The sequence below is a fragment of the Chamaea fasciata genome, unplaced genomic scaffold (assembly GCF_029207755.1).
Source record: "Chamaea fasciata isolate MVZ Bird 193981 ecotype frontalis unplaced genomic scaffold, bChaFas1.0.hap1 SCAF_7, whole genome shotgun sequence".
NCBI classification, from domain to species: Eukaryota; Metazoa; Chordata; class Aves; order Passeriformes; family Sylviidae; genus Chamaea; species Chamaea fasciata.
Window position 1 is genome coordinate 5,150,951 of NW_027094092.1, and position 24,339 is coordinate 5,175,289.

Genomic DNA, 24,339 nt, shown 5'->3' on the forward strand with positions numbered 1-24,339 from the left:
CAATAATTGCCTCTGTGCTACGCTTTAAGAATCTAGAAGCTTACAGGAAGCTGGAATTTGTGTCTGGACCATCAGGTTAAGTAGATAATTCACCAAATATAGTCCATTAATTTGCCTAATCCCATCATATATTTGTTCTCTACAACACCCTGTGGTAATGCGTTCTACAAGTATAAATTGTGCAAAAATCAATTTCTTTCATTACCTATATATTTATTTACAAGCTAAAAATTTTGTTCGGTATATCAGTTTGTATATTTGCATATCCCTCTATTTTCTCTTTTCCAAGCTGCAAAAAAATAATTCAGTTCACATCACAGTCCATATGAAAGATATTCCAGAGGTTTTTGATCTATCAAGGAGTTTCTGGTTTTACTAGATTTTTTTTTTAATTAATCAAGAAAAATTGCACAATGTATTCAAAATTTAAATTTACAAAATTACACAACTTCACGAATAGATTTATCCAGCATCGCAAATTAATTTCCTGATTTGCTTTAAATTCCTCTGCTAATAACTAGTATTCTATTTTCTTTTTTACCAGTGATGAATATTGGGCTAATTTTTCAGAGAAATACTCATAATTATTCCCGGCAGGAATTACCCGAGACTCTCTAGGGTGGAACCAGGAAGTGATTATTAGTAACCACAGCATCACACCATAGAACATCTAGTTTATTAACTCAAGTGCCAGCTTAAGTATTCAAATAGCTGGAGAAAAACAATACTCTATACTAAATATTGCTCTCTCACCTGTCCCCTCCCTGTGTGTTAGCACAAAAAGTAAAAAAGCAAGAGCAAAACCAACACTGGTCCCATCACCTTCCCAGCCCACCCCACTCTCCCCCCCTCAGAAAACCAAGCAACCCTAATACTAATTTCAATATGAGCCTCTGATGCAGCAACATCTTGGGGACATATCTAACTTCCAGGATGAGTCACATCCCTGTGACTCAGAATCAATAGTAATTTTAATGTGCAAAAAAAGAAAAAAAAATTAAGATGGCTCAGGATCCTTACTTAGTTTGCATCCTGTTCCAGTAGATACTGTCTCATGGTTTTACCAGTAGAATGAATAGAAGCTCAACTGTCTTGATAAAATGATCATGGGAGAGAACTTCCCCCCATGGAATCTATGGATTCCTGAAACTGTGGAAATTCATCCCAACAGAATACACCCAAAGATCAACACACTCCATAATGCCACCAAGAAAACACTGTAGATTCTTCCTTAATTTGATTAAAATGAAACAATACCCTAAAAAAAAATGGAAATAATCATACAAGTTTGTCCTGTTTAACACAACAGGTATATGAGGAAAAAGTTGTGTCCAGGTACCCATTCTGTCCAACACTTATTTTCCCACCGTTGTGAATCCTATGTAAAAAATGTTGCTATATTTTCTCCAGTGTATGAGACCAGAAGTTAGATACCAAGGTATGCAAATTTCTGTTGCTGTTTTCTATCTTGTAGCAAGCAGAATATTACTTCAGGTTTTGAAACAGTCACCATCTTCTGCTTTCACAAACACGATGCAAGAAATTTCACATACTCCCCAGAGACAAGGTTTGATTCCTGTTGGAAAGAAGCCAATATGAAGTTGAGAGTGGTGACTGGCTAGCCCTAATTTTTATCAATCTGAAACTGAAGGATGAAAAGGAAATGCACTCTTTTGGAACTCAGAAAGAAACAAATCCTTACTAATACTGTTTCCAGGGAGATGTGAAAATTGGGGTTTTTTTAGAATCAAGACATATTATTTGGAATTCATTTATTTAGCACTTTAGAATTTTATTTTGCTCATATTTATTAAAAATGGAGAGATATATGCATACATAAATGTATTAACAGAAAATACTACATCTTTATTTTGATAAAGAGAACTAAGCATAGGAATGTGACATAAATACAGGAGTTTACTGACAAAATAATAATAATAGTAGTAATAATAATGGTAATAGTAGTAATGGCAAGAGGTGGGAGGAAACAAAATCCTCCCAAGAACAAAATCCCTGCCATCCACAGACAATTGCATCAAACACACCAAGCATCTTTAAAGATACCAAGGAGAACATGAGCCTGCTCAGCTGACAATTTCTTAGACTGGAGAGCTTCCAGATGTCCAAAAAGCTGCTGCATTTTGTCTGTGCTAGGAAGGCAATGCCAGAGGAGAGAGGCTGTGTTGCAAGACAGACATCACTACCACAGTGATGCACTCATAGCTGAGGAGATCCCAGACGTATACACCCAACATTTCATCCCCAACAGCTAACCTAGCCTCAGGGGGTCCTGGAGCAATGCAGGGAGCTGGATTCGCTCCCTCACACAGCGGTAAAACTTCATGGCCCAGAAAATGTTGAATGACAGAGAAGTGAATTTTAATCCCATAACTGTCCCTATAACAAGAGTCATCCAGGGATCTGGAGGATTTCAGTTTCTTCACAGCCCTCCTGGAGTGACAAGGGAAACCAAGGGGATCCTTTCATATTTCAGATGCCAAGTATGACCCAGATTCCTCTACAAGCAGCCGTCAGGCCAGATTTCATTGGCTTCAGCCTTCAAATTCAGGGAGGCAAACTAGGAATTCAGTAAACATATCAGGTGGAAGAGATACAAAAATCAAATTATGCAACCCATCATAATATTGCTTTCGGTGTGGTTGTATTTTTGTGTTAAACTAAAATCCTTGGAACTCACATCCATGCATAGCTCACCAACAGTTTTTGCCCTTTTGTACAATAGTTTCTTAATTTGTCTCGTGTACAGCTCCTATGGTATTGGTATTATAGTACTAACTTCAGCTGGGAGTTCAGGGAGATGTAAACTGAGGTCAAGAAGAGAGAAAGCTCTACCTGTCAATTATATCTAACAGCCTGTTTCTTGGCTTTCTGAAAACTGTTATGTATGTATACATAGAATAGTATAATATGTATATATGTATCTCTTACATGTCTTACTACATTTCCATTACCTATAATCTACTGCAGATATCATGGTGACTGTTAAACTCTGTTAAACTCATAAATTTTGAGGAAGGCTTTGGTTGTCAGCTATCCCTAGCTGCATGATACAGATGTTTTTCTGACTAAAAGCAATTCTGACCATTCATGCTCACAAATTTTCCGCTTTCCATTGAGTTGTGTGTTTCTCTCATTAATATTTGAATATGCTTTGCCACAAGCATGGGGAGCAAACAAAAACAAAACCAAAAAAAGAGCTTTAACCATTTATTTAAATAAAGCCTCATAAAAACAGCTTCAATTATTTTGTAATAGGAAAACACTAACACTCTGATATTCCCTCTCCCTTTCTCTCACACACAGAGCACGTCTCTTAAAGCAATATCACTGGAAAATAAAATTTTAAAAGTCTATCAAGGACAAAAAGAATCAGAAAATTTTCAAAATCAGAAAATTATATTTAGGTGTTTAAGGAATTTTAGACAGTCCTCCCTGTAAAATTTTTAAATTCAAGCACTTGATATTACAAAGGTAAGTTTTTTTATAATGTCTTGCTGTAAGAGTTCTACAAATGATTCCTCAGAACCTGAAATACTTTGCAAATTGAAAAGCAGGATCAGAAAATAAACAGTAAACTGTTCCATTTATGGATTGGAGAGAAATAAAACACCATAGCAATAATAGAAATAAAACCTGAAGCTACATTAAACGCACCTGGTGCTTATAAATGGAGTTTCTACCTTCAAGAACTCCATCATGAACAGTAGGTGTAAGCACATAGAATAAATATATTCTCAAATACAGTATGTGAGTTATTCGCAGCCTAAATTCCCTTACTTATTTCAAATTAAATCTAGGAAATTCCATTGAAATGTATAAAAGGCTGCTCACAGACAGCAGAAACCAGACCTAGTACATAACATTAAGAAATGCATAAGATCACTCCAAAATAACATGGTTTTCAAGCAAACCAAAGCAATAGTGTAAGTTCAAACATAAATTTCTTTGAATCTAACAGTGTATGTGGGGAATTCAAATCACCAAAGACAGCATCTGACTCTGACACACTCTCTCTCTCAGACAGAGTCCAGTTGGCTGTAAGTTTCTGTTTGTAATAAAAATTCTATTGTTCAACTTTGCATTTGAACACGGACATTCATCTAACTTCGTTGCCATTTGTCCATTTTTTTAAATTAATAATTAAAATGTCCCAAACAATTTATAATCTCAAAAGAGCTCAACATTTTTCTTCTTCCCCTTTCAAATATAATAAGTATTTTCTATTCCCTTGACTTCAAGGGATGACAAATTAAAGATTAATACAGTGACGGACTATTTGATATTCACTATTTTTAGTTGCATGCATAAAAGTTCAAAGGTGACAACCTTTGCTTTTGAAATCTAAGCACTTGAGAATTTCTGAAAGAAAATTAGAGCAATTATTACATTATCTTCCAGCACCCAGGCATAGCAGGAGCGGAGTTCATTAAAGAAGTTACTCAGTATAGTAATTAATTAATTTTAATTCAACATTGTAGGACTCGTGCTATGTGCAATATTTGCAAATACATATCATTATCTCTTTGCCTGTCTATAAAAAAATTTCATAAAATCTCTAAGATAAGAGATAAACCCAGTCTATTAAAACAACTAAACAGGTTACTTAGAGTGTCTTTCAGATGTATCTGTGACATAGTTTAATGTGTTTTCAGGAAGTAATCCACCAGCACCTTGAATCAAGGGAGAAACATTCCTACAACCATAAGTGATTTAATGCCAGAAGTTTTGGAAGTGATTAAGTACCAGACCATTCAACTCAGCCATGGGAAATTAATTCCAACACAATCTTATTGCTGTCAACGTGTTTACAAATGCAATTGAACATCAGCTAGAGAAACCCGAAGTCTCCTTTGAGATTCACACCAGTCACCAACAGAATTTTGGCTTCCCAGTGCAGGCAGGGAATGTAAATAAAGTGCTGGTGGTAGCACTGTTTCCTGAGAGCGCAGCTCTTACGGGCTGTCAGGTGCCTTCTGACTTCTGTTGATGGTTGGATAATGGTGACATAATTGTCATTGAATTTTTGCCAACAGTGGGACAAAATTTAAGGAAAATAAAAGAAAAAATATTAGAAAAATAAAAATGTGACAATAATTCTGAAGGCTAAGCTGCCCTACTAGTTGTCTGTCTCTGGTACTGTTTTAAGGTCATATGACCCGAGGTTGCATTTTATAAGTGTATATGGTGCCATAGAAATGAATTTTACTCTTCTTTAGCAAATTAATACATCTGCTGTTTGCATCATAATGGGATAAGTATCTTTGTTACTAAAAATGTCTCAATTAAAAAAATTATTTCTATGATCACAGGTTACACTAAGAGTTGATCTATTTGATGAAGCAGAGTTGACACAATGAGAGAAAAAAATTCATAGCACTGTTATTCTTTCCAAATATCCCTGGAGAACAGACAGATTATCTCTGTAAAATTAAGGGGGTTTTCAGCCCTCAAATACATGCTCTGGCAAGACGACAGTAGACGATGGAAAAACCTCACTTGTTCCTTGGGGTAGAATTCAGGATACATGAGACATTTCTTTGACAGATTCACTCAGGCAATGCAGCCCTCAGCTTACTCCCTGTGAACCACCCAGCTCCTACTATACCATAGAGCATCTGCCAAGAAAATATAATTGCACTCCATCAAATCCTAAGGCTAATCTGAAAATCACACCTAAAAAGGGTCGAGTTGGTAGAACGGAGCAATCAATAAACATTAAGAGGTGAAAGCTGTGGGATAGGTCCAGGACTTGGTGAATGACCTTTTTACTATAGTCTCTTTCACAGGCTCTGTAGATGATTCAAAATAAACAGCAATTTAAGATATGACTCTCTTGCACTTAAATGCAGGAAACGAAGACCTGGAACTAAGTAGATAAGCAGCTATTTGTCTCAGGCATTTTGATACAAGCCCCTTTAGCTCTGAGACCAGAGATGAAGATTAGATAAAAGTATGTCTAGGATATTTTATTAAAGATTTTCTCCAATGCTCTGTTCCAACTATTAAATGAGGAGACTCTAAAAAATCCATGCCGGCGATGTTGGACAAGCAGCCACATAAACTAGCTGGGCCTGTACTGCAGTAAACTCCTACCTAAAGTTAGACCTCAATTACACACTCTCTAAAGCGGAGGGGGAAATCAATTAAATTTCACCATGAAAAAGTAAGACAAACATTTGGAAACTTCAGGGGCCCTTACTTCTTACTTCTGCAACCTGGTAGCGAGGCACATCGAGTTCCTAGTTGGCTCTTAAATACCACTTGTCTGGGTTTAATCTCTGGGAAAAAGTTTTTTGCTGTGAAATTTGTCACATAACTTTTTGAACAGATATCAGTAGATTCAAATAATAAAAAAATTCTCCTGGTTAGTTCAATCTCAGTGTTGTTATAAAAATTATATATATATATATATATATATATATATATATATATATATATATATATATGTAACTCTCTCTTATAATGTCTCTCATTAACAAATCACTTCATGATAGCATCTTTAAATTATTGTTCCAAGTTTCCTCAGATTTAAGTGGCAATCTCAAGAATAACACATCTGTTCCTCTATTTTAGCCACTTGCATTTTAAAAAAAAGGGAAATGTCTTCTTACTTTAGCATTTGTCATGAAGCCTCTGATATTTTTATACCCATAATTCTCACAAACTGGACATCACTTTTTTTTAGAACTTCAATCTAGTACAAAAGTGACTGGTCTGTTAACTACTGAAACATTTTCTATGCTACAAACACATGTCAAGAAGCCAAAATACTCCTGAAATATGGAGACTTCTGAGAAAATGCATATTGCTAAAATAAAGTTAGCATTTCTGCCTGTGTGCATTTGCTCATATCATCCCAACACTGACAGGTAACAGTTTGAGAGAACACTGAATGAATAACAGCCTGTCCAAAGACTCTTGGGTTTCCCAGTATGATTTCCAGCTATCTAGTGAGAAAACCTATAATCTATTTTTATGATCAGTATTGATATTTACTGCAACCCTCTGATTTCAGAAAATATCCAATATATGTGGAAATAAACTGAGAACTTCAAAATCATAATTTGTGATATCATAGTAAAGTCTTTTTTTCTTTTCCTATCGAGTAACATGAAGCACTATACCCTGTAAATGCTTATTCGACCTGTCTAATAATAGCTAGTTTTTAAGGAAACACAACATGTGTATGGAGCATCTTATTTGTGACAGCCATTCTGCTCTACTACAAAATCTGCTGGTGACTGTATGTTTCTACACATTGATCTTAACTTTTTCTTAAAAGTTCTTTTATAAGGTGCTGTATGGATTCACGACATTTTTTACCCATCACTCATCCCACTCAAGTAATTTTGTTTTTTCTCAGTTTGAAAGAGGGAAGAAACACACTTCAAAAAGAGATACTTGCTTAAAATGCGCGTTTGCTTAGCTTTTGGGGAAAGAGCACCTATTGGCACAACTACATCTCCCTCACTTCAAAAATAAATATAAGAGCAAATCTCACCAAGGTAAGCCAAAACCAACACACTCTTCTTCAAAGGCAAAGAGCCAAAAACAGCTCTAAAATAGTACAAATCCTCGCCTCTTATTAGAACCCTAAAAAAGCACATATAATGCTCAGGGACAAGTGTTTGTAGGAAAGATAGTAACTAGAGAATACAAGAAACGCACAGTAGTGAAGTTTCCAAATAGGGGAATAGTAAATAGAGGAAATAGTGAATAATGGCTCGAACGGTGATGGAACGAAATATGCTGGATTTTTGTTCCCTGTCTGGGCAAGACTCACTAGATGGCACTGTGACACATCCAGAGAAGGAGCTGGAGCTGCTGTTACCCTCGCTGTACCAGCGAGGTTACACTTTTGGGAAAAAGAAAAGCTGCATTTTTGCAGTTCCTTGTTGGCATTTTTCTTTCTGGGATGCTTGCTGAACTGTAAACGCTTTAAGGTGTTAATAGTTTAAGCAGATAGGCTCTCTGGGAATAGCAATATGCTTTAGGTAGAGCAGCTGAGTACAGATATTGTCTGAACGTTGTAAATCGGACAAGTGGTATCATGAATACACCAAGCATTATTTTCCATTCAAGTACAAGGCTCTCACATCAGTTACTGTACTTACTTTTCTAAATTTTCACATGGTATATATTATAAATTTATCTACATTCTATTTCAGCTATGTTAAGATCCACAGGTAATTTTTGAGATGCTTATTTGCTTGTCTGGGCAATGATAGGTAGGAACTGCCAAGAAATCCAGAATTCAGGTTAAGCAGTTATGATAACGTTTCTATGGGACAGCCCAACAGTGTTCATCCCCAAGGCTTTCACATTGCAAGGCTGACGTTGTGGAGCCTGATTTTTTTCCGGCATACCAAGATGATCCACACAGTTTCCTCTCCCATGAGAGAGTGTGGTGGAGAGAATGTGAAGCACGTCATCTTTACAATTCCTTGAAACACTGCTTTGGACTGATATAAATAGACAGATGCAAGCATGTTTTAAAGGTGCAGACCACATTATTATTAAAGCAGACAAAAATTATGACAGTGTTCCACAAATGAATGGAAGATGAATAAAGCATCATAACACAAACTTGCTTATATTAAGGAGCATCAAATCACTGTCTGTGAGGCTGAGGGGGTGGGGGAAGTATTCTGACAGAAAGAGCTATTATAAAAAAAGAAGACAATGCCATTTAAAATGGATCTATTACCTGGCACAAAGTACAGATTATTGACAAGAATAACAAATCGAGAAATACTGAATAAGCTGCTTGTTTATATGCAACTAAATGATTTGGAAATAGAGGTATAGGCTTTGATTCCACTCTCTTTTCCTTTGTTTAAATGTATTTGCTCTGTTGGTATTGGTTCTGTTATCACAAAGCATAAAGAATTTAAGCAGATAAGACCCTTTCCTACTAGAGATGCTTGAGTCCATGATTACCCCAACCCCTGGGGAACTTCTACATGGTGAAAGAGAACCAGGTCTCTAGTTTAGTAGGCTGCACACAGCGTAATTTTGAATTCTGTCTGTATAGGTGAAACCAACGAAAGCAATAATTTATATAAATTTGAATGTGTACCCTTTTAACATATTCACCAGACTTGCCAGGGCTCACGCGCTGAGTAGGAGGCAAACATACTTGGTAGAAGGGTCATATCATCTCTGTACCTCATTTGAGGTTACAGACTTTTGTATAAAGAGAGATCTGCTTGGTCACCTGTCTCCTTATGGCACCAAAGGAAAAACATTTTCCTTCCTATCTTGTCCATTGTTGCTAGTGGCCAAAAATGGTACCATTTTCCCACGATGATGATGAAAATGGAAAGCATTTTCTCACAAGTGATAAAGGAGAAAAAAACAAACCTTCTTTGACAATTGCAGGAAAAAAAAAAAGGAAGAAAAAAGGAGCATCAAAGCTTAGGTAAATGTTCTAAAAAAATTTTGATGATTAAAATCATGTTTCCAAGCTTACTGAGAAATTCCTAAGTTTATTAGTATAAATTACTTTGTAGCTTCAAATCATAGTAAACTTTTTGACTTTGTAGACCACATTCCACCCAAGAAAATCAGAGACTTTGGACTCCTATTAAAGTTGACTTCTAATATAAAACAGGCAGAAGACATTTCAAGACATCCATGAGAGGAAAGCAAAATTATTTTGACATTGCAGTCCTGTCACTATTACTCTAAAGTATTATTCTGGCTAAATAAACACACTGTTTTTTAAAAAGTATTTTATTTCCTGCTCTCCAAATGTTTTTTTTTCCTTTTTTTTTTTTTTGGATAATCCCATTCTTCAAATAGATACCCACAAAATTCCTGTTTCAATCACGTTCACCTCTCAGTCATTGTCTTCTCAAACTGAACACCTTGTTTTCCTCTGGAAGCTCCTCCACAGTAATGGTTTCATTCTTGTGGATAATCACTTAAAAAAAAAAAAAAAAAAAAAAAAAAAAAAAAAAAAAGTGAAGTAAATAAAAAAACTACCTTAAATTGATGGAATTTGCTGCTCCTCCCCACACGGCATCCCACAGAACACACACACTGGATAGGCTGGTCTTTGTTGGGGAAAAAGAAGATAATGTCCATAGGAACACAGTGTAACGTCAGTCCTGATGTAACCCAAACAAGTAATTCCACTGCACAGGCTACAATGTCAAAGAGCAACACAAATATCACTTTATACACCCCTGAGAGCTTTGACGAGTACATGGATTTGCTATTATGTGAACTCCCTCAAGAATAAAAATAAAAGCATCTGGGCTCTACACACATTAGTTAATGTTTTCTCCTTTCCATAGGACAGGCCAGTGAATGCTAAGGACATTCAGGATAAGTAGTTGGATTAAAAAAGAGATCTTTTATTGTGTGGCATGAGGACCCAACATGGCTTTGCAAAATGCAAATATGTAAACAAATAGAGACATATAAACTGCTTTTAGTTTATTATTGAGTCCAAGGTACTTACAAATAATCTGGTTCCAAAGACAAAAATTTCAAGTCAGCTCCTTGAAACAAAAAGCCATGAGGAAGGAAATAAATGAAAGTTTAACCGAGTGATGTGTATTTAAAACTATTTTACATTTTTGTGTCAAACTGTCCCTTTCATATAACATTTCGTAAAAAACAAACATGTAAAGAGACAAATCCACAAGGAAAGCTGGTACATATTAATTTGTTAGAATTAGATGCATAAAACAACATTTACAAAATTAACAAATTCTGTTGACTATAATTAATGCTTTTCTTAATATGAGCTTGTGGATTTTTTTCTACCTTGCATAAAAATTAAGATAATTTGCCAGTACACATAGTGGTTTAGATGAGTCAGAACACAACACATTGGTTCAAATAACACAGCAGCCTCTCCTTCTATTACCTACTTCTAAAGAAAGAGCTCAAGAGCAAGGAAACCTTTAGTTTTTCTCGAACTTTACCCACTTATAAAGGAAGAGCACAAGAGCAAGGAAACCTTTAGTTTTTCTCGAACTTTTTTAGCATTTCCCTCAGCATAGTTCTTTTAGCCTTATACCCATGTTAGAGGGGAAAATAGGACAAACAGGCATTTCTTCTTTAAAATTGACAAAAGTGAAAGAAGAAGGAGGTCTATCAACTTTAGCTGGCACAAACTGATTTAAGCTGCTGTCACTGAAATCAGAAGCAGGTTAACAAGATTTATTTTTAATACTTGTTGGCAAAAAAGGTACGGGTAGCTCAAAACACACTGCTTTAACTGGGTACAAGTAACAGAAGACAATACTTCAGGAAGGGAAAAAAAAACAAACTTCGAGATTTTCCCTAATAAATGGAGACTTGTGTCTGCACTTCCAAGCAATTCCTTTAAAAGGTTACCTGTGAAGCTTCCTGGACAGGTAAGTGGCCCACGACATACCCTTGGGCCATTTCAGGCACTAATTGGTCGATGAGTCATGCTTTGTTTCTCTTTGCTGCTGTAAACACAGTATATGTGGAAAAGATTTATCCCTTGGAATTCCTTGTTGAGAGGGCACGAGTGAGTACACGAGGGAGAGGAACTAGGGAGAAGGCCCTTTCCTTTCCAACAGCGCACTTAAACGAGAGTGTGCACCAAAATAAATATATTTCCTTTTGTATTTATTCTGAAGTTCTTGTAACAACTTTTATTTAGTTCATTAAGAAAAAAAAAAAAAAAAGAAAAAAAAAGAAAAAAGAAAAAAGAAACACTGAAGAGACAGAATGCGTCATGGATCCAAAAAGTAAAAAAAAAAAAAATAATAAAAAAAAAATTTAAAAATAAAAAGGTTATGAAGAAAACCTTAGAGAAGAATGAAAGTGAAATGCAAATAGAAGTGAATGACCAAATCTGTGTGTTTTGGGGGTGTGCTAAGGAATAACACTCAGAAAGGCAATATAAACAGCTCATGTAAATTGTCACAGCACTTAAGACATCAACAAAAATTCAGTAGATTTCCCAGATTAATAAAGTTGTCAGTTGCTATCATTTAGGTGCAAAAGTGCTCCATTACAAGTCTGTCAGCTACATTAACACCGGCCCAAAAGGCCAGGCCAGTGGGGAAAAAGTTGTTGCAATGCAAAGTCAGTTGCTATAACCTGCGTACTCACGTCTTCACATCTGGACAGATGAGAAATCAAAAAACCTTCCAAATTCATCTCACCAACCACCATCAGTCATCACACACCTGCCATAACTCAGTCATTTCTCATTTTTTATGGAAACCATGAAACCTGGCAATGCAGGAAGTGTCTATATAGAGTATAGTAGAGAAAACAAATGTACACTAGTTTGCATATGAAATTTCTTAAGACCTCCCTGCACTCTTGCCTAAAATGTTTAGAGTTCTGTAGACAAAAAGCATTGGAAAAAAAGATATCTCATCCAAACACATCCAGACATGGGCTGTGTTGCAAATGGATGTTTTAAGGTTGCTTAAAGAAATACCACCAAAGGTCTCACCAAAAGCAGATTTAATACAAAAGTGAAGGTATGACAAAGTTTATTGGCAAAGTTTAGCCTACAACTTATAGATGGTTAAAGCACACAGAGAAAAAGCAAACTAAAAACAATCAATCTAAAACCCCAAAAAATTGTCTGTGTGAAGGCATCCCCTGATTGCCATAAGTTTTCAAGTATTTATTATGGAGGGTGGCTTCGCAACTACATCAGTAAATTCCTTCAGGAGCCTGGGATGCATCTCGCTGCTTCCCATAAACTTGTGCACGTTCAGGTTCCTTAGGTGGTCACGTGAAGATCCCTGATCTCCACTTACAGTGTGAAGGCCTTTGCTCTCCCAGTCCCCATCTGCTGTCCACCCACTCAAGAGGTGTGGGAAGAGAGGTTGCCATTGAAGACTGATGTAAAATGTTGTTAAGTACCTCAGCCTTTTGGACATCCATTGTTATCTCTTCACCAGCACTCTATCACAGGATCATTATTTTCTAATTAACATTCCTGCAGAAGCCCTTCCTGTTATTCTTTGCATCCCTTGCAGGTTCAGTTCCAGTTTTGCCTTGGCCTTCCTCACCTCCTCCCTACACAATCATACTTCTCTACATTCTTCCCAGGTCGCCTGTCCTAGTTTCCACTGCTTGTGGATTTGCTTCTCGCCCTTTAGTTTGACCAGCATTTCCCTACTCAACCACACCTTCTTGCCTTGTTTGTCCAATTTCGTGCTCCTAGGAATTGCTAGCTCTTGCACTCTATGGAAGGCTTTAAAGATCCACCAGCTCTGTTCAGCTCCCTTTTACCCAAGGACAGTCTCCCAGGGAATCCCACTGACAATCTCCCTGAAGAGCTTGAAGTCTGCCTTCCTAAATTTCAGGAGCCTGCCTTTACACCTTACCTGACCTGTATTCCTCAAGACTGCAAACTCCCCCAATGCATGATCACTGCAAGCTAGGTTACCTCCTTGACATCCCTGATTAGCTCACTTATGCTGGTGACCATCAAACCTAGTGTTGCATTCCCTCTGTTAGAGCCATCATCTGGCTTCAGAAGTTATCCCCCCACACCTCCCAGAAGTTTCCTGGATCGCCTACAGCTTGCCATGCTACCTTTCCAGGAGATTTCTGGGGGGCTGATGCCCCCAAGCAGGGCACAGGTCTGCAAGCAGGATGCTTCTTGTAGCTGGAGCAGGAAGGCTTCACCAACAGGCTGCCCTTGGTCAGTGGGTTGTAGTAGACCCCAAACACAAAGTTGCCTTTCTGCCCGTCTCTGATTTTTAACCACAGGCTTTCTTCCTGCTCATGGCCGTTCTTCAGGGTTACCTCTTCAGGCTTAATGCTTGTCTTGATGTAGAGGGCAATCTCTCTTCCTCTCCTGTCCCTTCTGAACAGCCTGTAGCCATTGATAGCCATGCTCCAGTCATGAAGAGCATGCAGAAAAGCAACATTTGTAGTGCCTTTGCTATAGCATATTCACAGTGGCATGCACACAGATCTAAAGAGTATATGCAAGATATACGCCCGTGAAAAATTCATCTCGAATTCAGGGCAATGCTCACATCAGATGCTTTTGCATCCTCTCAACAGGTGAAGGGTTGATCCTTGAGGTATCAGAACCTGTCACTGGCATTTGTCAGTGGTTCTCCAACTGCAGCAAAAGTTGGATTTGGCTGACTCTGACAGGGTCTTGGAGGGAGGTGTGATCTCAGCCAGTTGTGTTCCAGGGGGCTCAAAGGGTCCCTCTTAGGAACTGCTGCTTATGGGGCCACAAGAGAGTGAGCTTTGGTCATAATACTCCGCCCTGCTCCCAATTTGGGTTGGTAACTTTCTTTATACATTTGATATCAAAAATATTATTCCACATGGGTTGTTTTTCAGGCAAGCAAAATCAGTTTCCAAAGCTCTTTGTTAAAAAAAAAAAAAAAAAAAAAAAAGCAGGAACTCTTTAGACAGCGCTAGTCTTGGGAACAGAGAGTGTTTCCAAAAATCTCCAGAGGAGCTCAGCTCATGTGTTGTTCCTCAAGGCTGAGGCCTAACAAACATTTCTCAGATCACAGCGTGGCCTGGAGGGGGGCGAGGCACCACCACAGGCACTTATTCAAGTAAAACCTCCAAAACTACTGCTTAAAACTAAACTACCTGTATATACAAACAGAAAACATGCCCCAGAATTCTTAATTCTCTTATATTTACAAAAGTCATAAATGCCAGTTTCTGGGTAAAGGGAAAGCCCTTTACCTGTGATTTACATAACCTTACCTTAGATATGCAACGTAACAGTAGCCATCTAAGACATATCAGGGCTCGGAATGTTACCATGTGTGTGGATTTATGAAGAATGTGTTTAGGGACATCAAGAACTAAAAGAAAATATAACAATAATAAACTGATCATTTATCTACTTGCAGCTCAGATTTTATGTGAATAATTTCAGAGAATTTAAAGGAAAACAGCAGAAAACAAGAAGCATAACTGCAGAGCGACAGTGATTCAGAGTAATACTATACTTGCCTTGAAAATGTAGTCATGAGGGAGAATTCCACAAACTTCAGATAAATAAAAAAATGAAAGAAACAAGGGCCGCTGGAAGAGGTTAAAGTCCTGAACAGAAAAATATTGGAAGCGTGAATATTCATTGAATGTATGAAAATCCAAGCCAACATCAGGAGAAGGTGTTCATATCTTCAACAGACGAGGAAACCTGAAAGCAAGAGCAAACAAGTGTCTAGAGATTTTGAAATTCCAGGCAGAGGGAGAGAAGCTTATTTCAAAGAGAATTTGATTTGGGAATTGATAAAGGAGCCGTCCCCATGAATGAAAACAGAAAACCTCACTGTAGAGCTCCTCTACACCTTCATGAGAAATATAAAATTCTAGTCTGGTCATGTAATTTACACACATATGAAGGTGCCAAGGGAAATAGTGAGGGTGAAACAATAGAAGAGACAAAAAGAAGGGGAGTCTGTCTACTACTGCAATAAAATAAAATTTTAAAGTAGTGTTCAAATGAAAAGATGGAAGTCAGTAATGACATTTAGCCTACTTAGAGATGCTGCAATCATCTACTCTTTAGAAACTTGGAGATGTAGAATATCATTGATGTTTAGGAGAGACAGTACACAAGAACACACTATACACAAAGTCTCAAATATGAGAAAAAATGATAATAAAACTTATTGTCCACGGGTCCATTGTTGTAATTCAGCTACCCCAGCATGATGATCCGTTTCACTTGAGCATATCCATACAGGTATAAACAATCTGCAATCTTGTGAAGGCTTTTAAACTCTTATTTTTAGCATCAAAGACTTTGACTCAACATGAGCAGAAAGGTTTTTAAAACCTTGTCCTTTATCCCAAAAGTATTTGCTACTTCAGAGTAAGACTTTATTTAGCCCACCATATTGATATTAATTTTCAGTGCTGCAAGTAGGAATGTCAATGTACATTAACACCTGATCTATAAAGGGAATGCTGAGATCTCACTGGAAGTATTAGTCACTGTGCCCTGGGAATGCTGAGTGTTTTTGTTTGTGTTCTTGGCTCAAATGTCTGAGCTAGACATGTCTCGATTCTTAATAGAACATACACACAACACCGGATTAATTATCTAGAAATACTTCAGGATTAGAAACTTCCTCCAACTTATTTAGCAATTACTAACCTCCATGATACATTAATTCTTTCGGAGGGTAAGAGGTCAGCACAGTCTAACAAAAATACTATTCTTTAAACCATGTATTCTTTACCTATAGGCATGTAACTTATTTTCCCTTTTTCTCCATCTCTTTTTTCTTAAGGAAACCCTTCAATAACCTTGCTTTTAACAAGAAGGTATTTTAGCACAAGATTTGCATTGTCACTGACTTCACAGTTAACTGGAGATCTCATAGTGAAATCAGTCTCATCTTGGATTTATTTTTTTTTTGGTTCATAATTACAACAAATCACAAAATGATTTCTCAGTCTTATTGATCATTACCTGGCTGCTGCAGAGCTCAGTTCTACCAATTCTGCTTCTAGAAACAGCCCTAGGTAGCATTTCATTGCCTAACCTACTCTGCTTCATCTGCTCTCACCTACAACTACTTGGATCTCTCTGTTATAATACAACCATCAGAGTTACACTTAGTTCCCCTTTTTATCTCACATTGTCCTTTTACAACTTTACATCCAACCTGCTCAAAAATTCCCAGAGATTCCCATCTCAGAACACATTTCTTCATAAATTCTGTATTTCTAACTATATTGGCATCCTTTTTTCGTGTCCCCAGCCCTTTTTTGCTGTTGTTTGTTCAAGAAGTGGTCAAGTTGAATGTTCTCTACTTCCAAATTGAGGTTTTATTTAAATGGAAGAAAAATAATAAAGCTGGTGTTCTCTGTATTGCTGCAATTAGACAACTGCCGCAGTTAACTCACCACTAACCCTTTAGGGATAAAGAGTACTTATACTTATTTTCTGGTGTTTATTTTATAGTATTAATTGCATAATAAGCTGTTGAACACTTCCATATGATCATAATGAACACTAGGAAGAAAAGGGAAAGAAACATGGTGTAATTAAAGTCAAGGCAAAAGAAAAATACATCATCAGACACAGTTTTGATGGAATTAAAAAGCTGTGAAACCCTTTCTTTAGTGTTGTCAAAAAATTCTCTCTATTTAGATACCTGAAGCAGGACTTCTGTCCTATAGGATTAAAGCATCTAAGCCAATTTTAACCATCAAAATATATTTGATTATATCATGCAGACTTTCTGACCATGAAATTTATGACAGCTCCCCAAATGAAAAGCACCTACACATTCCATAATTTCTTGAGTATCTGGAATGTTTTCATTACCAGGAGATAAGAAAGGTCAATTTTCAGGAAAAAATAGAGAAAATTTAAAGTTGCTATAAATGTATTTATAATATTGTATTTCAAAAGTCTGCAAAACTCTAGGTATCCCCTATCATCTAAAAAATGAGATGCATAACAGACCAGGAAACAAAAAATGTCTTAACACTCAGTCTCAATCAGCTTTCTGTTGGATGATATAATCTACATCTGTTGCTTGTTGAGCATGCATTTCTTGGGAATGTAAAAAAAAGCCCCAGGTACTGTTAGAAGAGATTTTGTGTTTCATTTGGTCATTTGATAGGCTGAAGGTTCTCTCTCCGTCTCTATGCTATCCAGGTGCTAGGAAAAAGCTACCTACTAGTACTAGGAAACCACAAACACACATTCTAAGTTACTAAATCTCACTTAAATCATGCTATGTCAATGCACACAGAAAAATATTTCACTTTTATTTAGTTAGTCTGAAATACATTACATATATTTCCAAAAAATTAGCTCAGATTTCATATTAAGCTTCCTGGTACTTGCAATTTTAAGTTTGCATTTCCCTAGCCACAGCAGCACAAACTTAACATTCCTTCTTTTTGCCATGTTCAAGTAATACTGTAAGTGTGTGTGTGTGTATATATATATACACAATCCCAACCATTTCATAAAGAGCATCATTTTTATAAATTCAGAAACATATTCACAACTGTCATATAGACATCACTTTAAAGCATTCTTTCACTTCACACCTATGTTAGCATTCTGTGTGAAATGATGGAATGGCAGACTTCAACCAGATTCCAAAGCCTAGGCTCCAACAGGTGAGAGATGCAAAATAGGAAAAAACACACCATATTTGCTTTGCAACTTAAAATATTTGGGGGGTCACTTTTCTTTCAGGATCTATTCTTTCCATTATTCTAACATTCATGGATTTTTAAAAATGCAAATAGTTTTCTGAAATTAAAAAAAAAAAAAAAAAAAAAAAAAAAAAAAAAAAAAAACAAAGAAAACTCATCATAAAACAGAACTACGGGAGTATAAAGACTTGAAGACTTCTAAGCCTCCACATTCACAGAATTTTGAAACAAGCACATATATTTTCAACCTGAAAAGACAACGTTGAGAGAGCAGTGAAAGAAATAATTCTTTCACTCAATAATTTAACCAGAATACATTACAGGAGATTGTTCATGACTACGAGCTATAGGAGGTACATTTTCTGTGCTAACAGACATCTGAAGTGGATTTCAGCCTCTATTACAAGTTACATAGGTCTTCTTTAGCAGTCAAAATTAAAGACTTGTAAAACTATAACTAGAAATCTTATTTGTATTACAGAATTTTCCCTGAGTATTTGTCAATATTTAGTACTTCAGGTATCCACAAATAAAACTCTGAGGCTTCCAAGTAATCTTAGGTTCCCAGACCAACATACATCTCCCTGCCTCTAAAACAGTCTCTGTTGTACTTGCAAAGAATCTGTTACACAGTATTCAGATTAAAAAAAGAATTATTTCTGTTGATGCCATAGCAGTGCTAAGAATACAACCTATCTCAGAATTTCAGAGATGCAGGAAGTCACCACGGTGTCTTTATACTTTTTCAATATGCTACCACTACATTTCTCGGTCTCCTGTATGCTAAGTTCACATCTCTCTCTCTCTCCTGTATATTAAGAAACAAGGTGATTTATGTGGTGGCATTCACACACAAACTAGGAGCAACAAGATAAGCCTCCAGAAGTATAATGAGACAGACCTGCAAATTCTTGAATGAAGATAACAATAGGCAATTTACCATTTATCTAGGACCTGTAAAAGAAGAAATACATATTAAGGGATGGCTGGCTGGACTATTCAGGAAGACTTTAAAGCAAAACATAGATGAAAAGGTGCTAACATACAAAATAAAAATCATTTAGAACTATTCTAGGTGTGGTACACAAAGACAAGGAGGAAATACGGGATACACCATTTACATTCATGTGCACGTGTTATAAAATAATTGTTTCTTTATCAAATTGAAGCCTATTGAGAAAGGCTTTTCTGCTTCTAATATAATTAATCCCCACATTCTTTTTTAAGAGCGAATGAGTAAGCAAAATGAAAAGCCATGTTTCTCACTTGTCAACAGGTTGAAAAAAATCAAAGGAACCTTGGATATTCTATGATCAACAGCCTGACAGATTAAACAGCCTGACAGATAAAACAGAAGTAGAATGTTAATTAGCATTTAATTTGCTTTTGCAGTAAAGAACAAAATAATTGTTTCCATTTATTTCAAGTGTTTGAGGGTAAGCAATATATTACTACAAAATAGTCTGTTCAATTTGTGCTGCATGTGGATTAGGATGTTCAAAGCAGGTAAATCCTCAATTCAAGAAGCATTGACTTTAACTTATTTTGCACTAAATAAAATTGCATGTACTGATCTGTTAGCAGTTGCAGAATAATCTTCAGATTACATATTACTTTTGTTTGTTTTAATGAACAGGCACTTGCCCCTTTTCCAAGAATGGAAGCTGTAAGTGTTGGGATATTTCCCTCAGCTACCACTGCAGAAATCAGTTAGTAACTGAAGTGAGGGAAGAGGGAGAGCAGAGAAGAACAAAAGGTGTAAATGGCCACTCCCTCTCAGTTTTACACATATGAGCAGATTTGACAAGAAGTTAAGTTTGAGCACAGCTGCACCTCTTCTTGAAGGGACAAGAAAGTATTAAAAGAGTAAGAAATCAGGGACAAAACTGAAAAATTTAAAGGGTAAGCAAGAAGGATTGAATAATATGTCATGTAAGCATGACACTGATCATGGATAAAAAGAACAATTAAATAATAGTATAATTACTTCCTGTCAGTAAGAGTTTATGGAAGTGGCTCTTGACTAATATTTGTTAGAAACTGTTCTCTAATAGTTTCATCATTATTATTTACTACAATAAAAGACAACAGCATTTATTTTAAAGATTGTGTCTAAGTGGAACGCTCTTTTTTTACTGTAGATTTGCATCTGCTGCTAGGTGAAACTAGTGCCTGCCTAATTCTGGCAAGATTATCTCAAGTGTTTGTGATTACACATGGAAACAAAGAGAACAATGATCTTTTAAAATGGTGGTAGAAGTCTGTTTCCAAATCCCTATGTTTTAACATATGCTTTGCACTACTTTTTGGGCACTATTCACCAAAAAGTTAATTTTATTTAGTCTGAAAGCCAGTTTTAAAAGAAGGATTATTAATGATCCGTAATTATTAATAACGTTATTATAATAACATTGTTTGTACTACAGATATTAGAGGACACTAGAACAGACCCAATTCTTTGTTACTGCGCAGATTAACTACACTGTAGTTCAACTCAAAGTCAGCAAAAAAGTTTCTGTCACATTTACAGACGGAGAACTGTATAACAAAAACAGGAAACTATTGGTTTTGTCAAAAGTCACCAAGAACCCTCACTCAATGAAAAAGTCATATAAGCTTGTACACATCAGCAGGCTCAGAAAAAAAGTAGAATAGATTGTTCTCTACCTAAATCTATGTACTGATAAACTATTTTTGAACAGAAACTAGGAAAACTTGAGAAAAAGCATACTACGACTCATGTGGTTCCTGAATTAACCATCCTTAATTATATTAGAAAGTATATTATTGTTTTTCTTCCTTCACAATTAATTCCAGAACATCATTTGGTACCCTCCTTTGGTAGAAAAAGAAAAAGGTGTTGTATAAAGAGCAAGCTTACAGCAAAAAAGACCCCTGAACAAAACAAAAATGAGCTCTGGTCCTTCAATCACATATTCTCCTCTTAAATAGTGAAGAAAAAAAAAAAAAGTCTTACTTGAGAAATTTAGACAGGGCACGCAACAAAAATATTGTTTAGAGGTTATTAAGCACTAAAAATTTTTCATTAGGTCTAGTGGCTTTGTGAATTATATGTGTAACAGAGAATGAAAAAAAATGAGGCAACAAAACAAGGGAAACAAGGGGTTTCAATGAAAGCAAAAGAACCACTTATATCCTAAATATGTATTTGCATATATGAACTTTTGTTAATTCTCTGAAGTGATACAGTCATCAACCTTTGCCATTTTGCAAATGACACCCACATATTGATAAAAATTATTTTTGACATGAGATACTTCAGAATTTCTTTTTTTACATTTCAAGATTTAATTCGAGGATTTTTTTTAACATTTTATTTTTAAACAAATTCTGGCCTCCCTATTGGCACAAAATGCACACAAACATCTCCCAAAATGTCCATTATTGTTTACAACTTCATTCTCCTCCTTTATTCAGTCAAATAAAGTTCCTCTCCTTGTCTGAGCACTGGGCTAAACCCACAGGTTTCAACACCTTAAGTATTCAAATAGTCATGAAAAAATGAGGTCTCTGCAAATGAAAGCATTTCAATATAAATTTTTCAAAATAAGGAAAAACTAGTTTATGAGCATGTGCTGCTTTACAGATGCTAACGCAAACACCACAAAAAGACAACAAATTTGAGAAGTAATATAGAGAACATCCACTAAGGTCATGCTGAATAATATGATGTGTGAATTTGCCTGATAGCACGTGAGTAGAATTTTAAATGGAGAATTGTCACACACTGTCTGCTGCTGAGAAAAATGCTGTTTCCTGCTTCTTCATTAAAATTTTACCAGACAGCTAGTGCTTTCAACATTTAAGAAAGTTAAATAAGGATAAGGTTTTAAATGCAGACAATTCAAAAAATGTATTGTAAGAATCACATGAATACTTTGGTTGTGTGGTAAAAAAACCCCACTATATTTTAATTGCCTTATATTCATAATTTAGTGCTATATCACAAGTGCAAATGTTATGATAAAATTACCAATCAGTTGACCTCAAAATCCAGCCTGGTAGTTCTTATGTATTCAGAACAACGTACAAACATGCAGTTTAAGGGTACATATAAATCCCTTCTGTGTCAAAAAAGAAAATAAACGTGTGCTTAAATGCTCTCCCGTATTACTTAGCAAGATATTTTATTTTAATTGTTTATTCCTATTTGAAATATAAATGACAAAAGAGAAAAATAATAACAAGTTCAAGAATAATGCAAAGAACTTAACTGAAACACGCATGTTCTTACTGCAGTCTTCTAAATGAGTTAACTTGGGCCTTGGATGCAAAGTCTAGGAAACATCAAGTAGGAGTAGGAAATGATTTAATGGCAACATTTGGCATTAATGAGGCTTCTACTGATTCATTTCTCCATGATTCAGAAAGGTTTCTGACAAATTAGAAAGGGTTCAGAAGGAAGCTACAAAAAGAGTCTTAAGTCTAGAAAATTATGAGCTGCATAAAATTAAAAGTTAAATCCATTTATTTTAGAACCCAAAAGGTAATGGAATGGTTAGAGTATCAAAGAAAGTTATGCATACAGAGAGAGGAGGCAGCATTGTGATTTTCTTCTGCCCCACTGCCCCACTGTTGTGAACCAATGATATGAAATCAATTGTAGACAAATTTAGAATAAAATCAGCTTCAAAATTTTAAAGAGGCCAGTGGAACACAGCTGACACATTTTCTATCACTCAGGCGTCTAATAGAATTGTTAAAAGAATTATACATTCAAAAATATCTAAGGAATTCACAATGCTTTTCTTGGTTAAACATTCATACCCTGTTTAACAAAAGAGATCATTCTGAATCTAAATTTACAACTGGCTATGAGAAAGGTCTAACCACCTCTTCATGAGTGATTTTCCTAGTTGCATTTGAGCAAAGATTGCATTGCATTACACCGAAGTTCAGATTTACATTCTATGATTTCAAAACTAATATTGATCATTATAAAGCAGTTAGAATACTTTTAGGTTTTATATAGTTTCTAGATCCACTGGATCAGACATGAATTGTGGACATTTATAATCTTTAAATATACTCACATGCATTTATTATCTTCTACTTTACCACTTACATTTGTTTCTATATAACTTTGCAAACACACATATTAATTTCATTAAATCACATTTTTCTTTGTGTGTTTGAAACAACCTTAGATAAAAACTGCACAGTGCCCCACGTAACATTCTCCTTTGTTACGCATCTCATCTTTGTCAACATTCTTGGCTATTTGGAAAAAATTCCAATTCCACACCAACATTGTTGCCAAGAAGGAAAGATAAAAGTACAAAATAACCCTTCAGTTTTGAAAACAAGTGGTTACCTTATATGTCTCTCTTTGTGCTATAAGTTATGTTACAAAAATGTCTCTGCCACAGTTGTCAGTCTTAATATGCCTGTGTTAGGCATGTGTTATTCTACTGTAGTCTGCTTGCATAATGGTGGGGTCTTTACTACTGCTGAATCCATTAATTTAAAAAAAAAAAAATTGAAAATATTAACAATGTTTTACGTGCCTCTGCTGCCACAGCATCATCCTGGTACATTCAAGTGTCATTTGCAATGCACTCCAAAAATAAAGGCACAACCAGTCAAAATATTTACGCAATTCCTCATGAAATATTTTACGCAGAGACTTAATGGCACAAGTAAGCCATGAGGAGTACTTAACTTCAGAAAAGTTCTTTAAGAATTTCCTGGCACATAGAAGTGAGAAAACCAAGCCACACATCAATTTCTGTAATCAATGTAATCCCATCAGTTTTCCTTTTTCTCTATCCTTCAGAAAGGGGGCTTCCCACCTGTTTTTCACAGAATTCCAAATCTAGTGGCATGCTCCAACTTACCAAATAAGCCCATACCTCAGCAGGATGGAGAAGTTTTGGGTTCTTTTATTTTGATGGATCTCTGTTCATGTAGGTCTTTCCTTCATTCCACTACCTAGACTAGGAAAGGGAATCAATCTAACATCTGTGTTAGCTGTTTTAATTTGGATTCACTGCAGGAAACTAATAGGAGAGAGGGGAACCATGATGCTCTCAGTGGTTTGATATTTTCATCTTCCAACCATATAAGAAACAGTATGTTTCTTGCAAAATGAAAAACAATCTATAAAGAAACATTCATATTCCTGGGCTACTAAATCAATTTCTCCTCCAAGTAAAGTAAATAGAC

The 24,339-nt window shown here is 35.9% G+C and overlaps 1 long non-coding RNA gene across 1 annotated transcript in view; it reads right to left on the reverse strand.

Moving 5' to 3' along the window:
* Positions 1-9,482: 9,482 nt before the first annotated feature.
* LOC136291675 (uncharacterized) overlaps positions 9,483-24,339 on the reverse strand; it is a 95,296-nt gene continuing 80,439 nt past the window's right edge. The window contains exons 2-4 of the long non-coding RNA XR_010721660.1: positions 14,974-15,163; positions 14,722-14,822; positions 9,483-9,946 (exon numbers count right to left, since the gene is read on the reverse strand). This is a non-coding gene — a long non-coding RNA (uncharacterized lncRNA). The remainder of the gene's footprint in view (positions 9,947-14,721; positions 14,823-14,973; positions 15,164-24,339) is intronic.